This window comes from Spinacia oleracea, chromosome 5, assembly GCF_020520425.1.
Source record: "Spinacia oleracea cultivar Varoflay chromosome 5, BTI_SOV_V1, whole genome shotgun sequence".
Lineage (NCBI taxonomy): Eukaryota > Viridiplantae > Streptophyta > Magnoliopsida > Caryophyllales > Amaranthaceae > Spinacia > Spinacia oleracea.
Genome location: NC_079491.1, coordinates 14,649,255 through 14,655,171, shown reverse-complemented (window position 1 = coordinate 14,655,171; position 5,917 = coordinate 14,649,255).

Genomic DNA, 5,917 nt, shown 5'->3' with positions numbered 1-5,917 from the left:
AGGGATTATTTTATTATTATTTTGCTTCAATCTGATAAGGTATGTTACACAGAATGTCGACTATCGATGCTATCAATGATGTCACCAACGGGGCTCACAATGAGCACCATGTTCATGATGATAACAATGTTATCCACGAGGAGAATGTCCATGTTGATGGACATGAAGAGAGAATGGAACGGTTGGAAAATGTGAGTGCAATGTTGGCCGAGTTAGTCCATGATTCTCGGAAAAAGAAAGATGTAAGTGGGAACGAGAACGCAACGATGTTCAAGAACTTTTCGTCACTCAACCCACCATCCTACGATGGCAAGCCCGATCCAGTTGAGTTCGAGGATTGGATAAGTCGCATTGATCAGTTGTTTGAAACCCTGCAATGCCCTGAGAAATGGAGAGTTGAGTTCGCAGTGTTCTACCTGTCAGGCCAAGCAGGATTATGGTGGAAAGTTAACAAGGAACGAAAGAATGGGCCTGGATTTGGTTGGAACGAACTCCAGAAGTTAATGAGAGACAAGTTTTATCCACCATCCTTGAGGAAACAAAAAGAAGATGAATTTCTACACTTGCAACAAGGAACAATGAGCGTGTTGGAATACGCAAATAAGTTTATGGAGTTGTCAAGGTTTGCACCAGACTTGGTGTCGACAGAGCAGTCCAGGATGAACCGTTTCGAACGAGGTCTGCACCTTAAGTACCAGGATAGGTTGTCCACTCAGAGGTTTACTTCATACCAGGATATGGTTGATATTGCAGCTAATGTGGAGCGAGTGGTACTACTTCGAGAAGCGAAGAATGTTGGGTATAAAAGGCGAAATGATAACCAAAGTCAAGGAGGAGCAAAGAAGCCCAACCAAAGTTACCAGGGAAATCAAAGGAGGAATGATGGTAATCAAGGAAATAATAGGGGACAAGGATTTCAAGGAAGGAACAATCGGTCGCAAGGATGTGCCAAATGTGGAAAAAGGAGTCATGTGGAGAGTGAATGTCGTGTTAGCACGAATGCTTGCTATCGATGTGGAAGCCATGATCATTACGTCAGAGATTGCCCAAATCAAGTGACGCCAACCTTGAGAGGACCAGTTTCAACTAACAACGATCGTGGTCGGAACAACAATGTAGGAGGTCCAAACCGCAACCCACCTCGACCACCGCCAACTGGAAGAGTTTTTGTGATGAGACAAGATGAAGCAGATGAGGATGATAATGTTATCACCGGTACCTTTTCTATCCATTCGTTACCTGCCCATGTTCTTTTTGATTCTGGAGCTTCACATTCCTTTATTTCACCATTGTTTGCTAAATGTTTAAGTTTGAAACCATGTTGTGACTTTCATGCTATGAGTGTTTCCCTTCCTAGTGGAGAAATAGTGAAATGTAGAACCATGTATAGAGATTGTCCCATTGTAATAGAAAAAGTAGAGTTTCTAGCAGACTTAGTAGCCTTTGACCTATCTGAATTTGATGTAATCTTGGGAATGAATTGGTTGACTAAGTATGAAGCTAACCTTAATTGTTCGAGGCAGAGTGTGACCCTTAGAACACCAAGTGGAGATAGAGTTTCATTCCATAAGTTAGTAAGAAAACCAACGATTCAAATTGTCCATGCTTTGAGAGCACGTAAAATGATTGAGAGTGGGTTATCTGGTTACCTATGTAGTGTTGTTGACCTATATACCCCTGTACCTTCCATTACTGACATACCTGTTGTTTGTGAATACCCACATGTTTTTCCAGAAGAAATACCTAGTATGCCCCCACCAAGAGAATTAGATTTCAGCATTGAATTAATTCCAGGATCTACCCCTATTTCTAAGGCACCATATAGAATGGCACCAGCTGAGTTACAAGAATTAAAGAAACAATTAGATGAGTTACTTGAAAAAGGATATGTTCGACCTAGTGTTTCACCTTGGGGAGCCCCTGTATTGTTTGTGAAGAAAAAGGACGGAACTTTGAGGTTATGCATAGACTATAGGGAGTTAAACAAGATTACCATTAAGAATAAGTATCCTTTACCCCGTATTGATGATTTGTTTGACCAACTTCGAGGTGCAAAAGTGTTTTCTAAGATTGATTTGAGGTCAGGTTACCATCAACTTCGAATTAAACCTGAGGATATTCCAAAGACAGCCTTTAGAACTAGATATGGTCACTATGAGTTTGTTGTGATGCCTTTTGGGTTAACCAATGCGCCAGCTGTATTTATGGATTTGATGAACCGTATTTTTAAACCATACCTTGATAAGTTTGTGGTTGTTTTCATTGATGATATTTTGGTATATTCTAAGAGTAATGAGGAACACAAGGAGCATCTGAGAAAAGTGTTAGATATGTTGATCGAAAACCAGTTATATGCGAAATTATCGAAATGTGAATTCTGGCTTAAGGAAATATCATTTTTAGGTCATATTATCTCTGAGAAAGGTGTATCTGTTGATCCCGAGAAAATAAAAGCAATTGTGGAATGGCCTAGACCAACTAATGTACCCGAAGTACGGAGTTTTATGGGTTTAGCTGGATACTATCGAAGATTTGTTCAAGATTTCTCTAAGGTTGCCTTACCCATAACCCGATTAGTTAGAAAGAATACCAAATTCGTGTGGAATGATGATTGTGAATGTGCATTTCAAGAACTTAAGAAACGTCTCACCACTGCCCCTATTCTTACCCTTCCATCTGGAACTGACGGATTTGTGATTTATAGTGATGCTTCTAAGAATGGGTTAGGATGTGTCTTAATGCAAAACGGAAAAGTTATAGCTTATGCTTCACGCCAACTCAAAGTCCATGAACAAAACTACCCTACCCATGACCTCGAACTTGCAGCTGTTGTTTTCGCCCTTAAGATTTGGAGACATTATTTGTATGGAGTTTCGTGTCAAATTTTCACTGACCATAAAAGCCTTAAGTACATTTTCACCCAAAAAGAACTCAACATGAGACAACGTAGGTGGTTAGAACTTCTTAAAGATTACGATCTTGATATTCAATATCATCCCGGAAAGGCTAACGTTGTTGCAGATGCATTAAGTCGAAAGTCTCACTTAAATTCTATCCTAACTTTCTCCCGAGTCAACCAAGATGATCTACGAAAGATGGAAATTGAGTTTACCAAAGGAGATGCTTGCTTGAATGTGTTAGTAATGAAACCAACTTTGATTGATGAGATTAAGGAAGCGCAATGTAAGGACTTGCAATTAGAAAGAATAAGGAGTGAAGTGGAAAACGGGAAGTCACCTGGTTTTGTCATTCAAGAAGATGGCACGTTAAGGTTTCAGGGAAGATTATGTGTGCCTAATGATGAAAAGTTGAAGAAGAGAATTTTAGAAGAAGCTCATAGTTCACCATACTCGATTCACCCTGGAGGAAATAAGATGTATAAGGATTTAAGGCAAGTGTATTGGTGGAGCAACATGAAGCAGGAAGTGGCAGAGTATGTGGCTAAATGTTTGACATGTCAGAGAATCAAGATCGAGCATCAAAGACCAGCAGGTTTGTTGCAACCTCTGGATGTGCCAGAATGGAAATGGGATTCAGTTTCAATGGATTTTATCATAGGATTACCAAGATCAACCAAGGGAATGAATGCTATTTGGGTCATTGTTGATCGATTAACAAAGTCAGCGCATTTCTTAGCCATGAAGAACAATTCGAGTTTAGATCAACTGGCTGAACTATATGTGAATACTATTGTGAGATTGCATGGGGTGCCTAGTTCGATTATTTCTGATCGTGATACGAGATATCAATCCACCTATTGGAAAGAATTGCAGAAAGCTCTTGGAACAAAGCTCAACTTCAGTACTGCATTTCACCCAACGACTGATGGGCAAACAGAACGCACTAACCAAATTGTTGAGGATATGTTGAGAGCATGTGTTTTAGATTTTCAAGGAACTTGGGAAAAGTTCCTACCTATGGTTGAATTTTCGTACAACAACAGTTATCAGGCCACCATTGGTATGGCACCGTATGAAGCTCTTTATGGAAGGAGATGTCGAACACCGTTGTGCTGGAGTGATATTGATGAAGCACGTGTTATAGGACCTGAATTGATTCAAGAAACTACTGACAAGATTCGTTTGATCCAATCAAGAATGAAGGCAGCACAAAGTAGGCAAAAGAGTTATGCAGACCAACGAAGAAGACCATTAGAATTTGAAGTTGGAGATCACGTGTTCTTGAAAATTTCGCCAACGAAAGGAATAATGAGATTTGGTCAAACAGGAAAATTGAGCCCAAGATACATCGGGCCATATGAGATATTAGAAAGAGTAGGAGCAGTAGCATATCGGCTAGCTTTACCAACCGACTTGGAAAAGGTGCATAATGTGTTCCACGTGTCGATGTTAAGAAAATATGTTCCTGATCCTAGTCATGTGATTACGCACGAACCCTTGTTATTGCGTAACGATCTTACATATGAGGAAAAACCAATTGAAATTCTTGAACGAAGAGAAAAGAGACTTAGAAGCAAAGTAATTCCAATGGTTAAAGTCTTGTGGGCCAATCACTTGACATCTGAAGCTACATGGGAAGTCGAAGCACAAATGAGATCGAAATATCCCCAGTTATTCGTTTAGAAACAATAAGATGTATGAATTTTAAATACGTTATTCCGATTATGCTATAATGTTATTCCCGCCATGTTTGTATAACGAATAGAACGATTAAGTATGACATGTATGATTTCTAAGAATGGCAAGTTCAACTGAGCTCCAGTTTCGAGGACGAAACTTTTTCTAAGGGGGTAAGAGTGTAATACCCCGAATTTTTAAAACTCGATTAATTATGCTTAAGTATTTTTATCATTTTAAATCCTAAATTCAAACTTTATTTTAATTAACGAAGTTTTATTTCGCTTGAATTTTTAATTTTTATAATTTAAATTCCATATTCACAAGCTTAATCTTAATATTTTCGAATTCTAAATAATTTCGAAACGTTCTTATCTTTATTCGAAAACTAAACCTATTTTACAAAAGTTTTATTTCACAATTTATTTATTTTTTTTTTTCAGATTATACTAATCTCGTATTTTCGAGAATAATTACGTTTTAAATATTTCGTACGTTTTCGTTAACGACTTATTCGGAAAATAAATTCAATTACTTGCACTTTATAAAATTATTTTCAGAAATTAATTTAGCCAAATCATTATTTTTATTTTAGTTAATAGTAATTAAATTCTGAAAATTAGCTCAAAATTACGAAATTACCCTTATTAACACCTAAATGAAACAAGTCAGTTTCTCTTTTCTCTTCTTCTTCCTCACGCCATTTTGGCCATGGAGTCAAACTACTTTCTACTTGTCATCACCCTAATTCATCTCAATATGACTCATCACCTATATGACACTAATCCAAATTTACAAGCCTTATTCATCAAAGCTACTTGCAAATCTGTAAACCTAAAACTAGAATAGCCAATATGAATCACCAATTTCCTTGCTCAACCTCTTACACTTGGCACTGCAAACAAGCTGATTTGTGGCATCAATGGAGCACTCAAGCAACTATAAATAGATGTTCAATCATCCCCAAATGCAACCCAAATCAGATTAACATTTTCAATTTAAATTTTGATTTTTAAATTTCTAATTTACCCCCTAAAACCACCACCACCACCACTCTTGCCACCGACTGCCACCACCACTTACCGCCACCACCACCGCCTTATTTCTCCGGCGACTGCAAACAGCCCAGAACCACCACATCTCCCTTCGTCGTCCTCCACCTTCGCGCCCAGCCCCTGCCTCCTCCTTCTTTGCGCCCATCTCCCTCTCCTCCACGCGGCCACCACCACCCACCCAGCGTGCCCCGACCACCTCGCCGCCTGCAACCACCATAACTAGCGTGCCGCGCCGACCAGGCCGACACCTCTTCCTCCTTCTTCCGTTTCCTTCGTCGTTCCTCA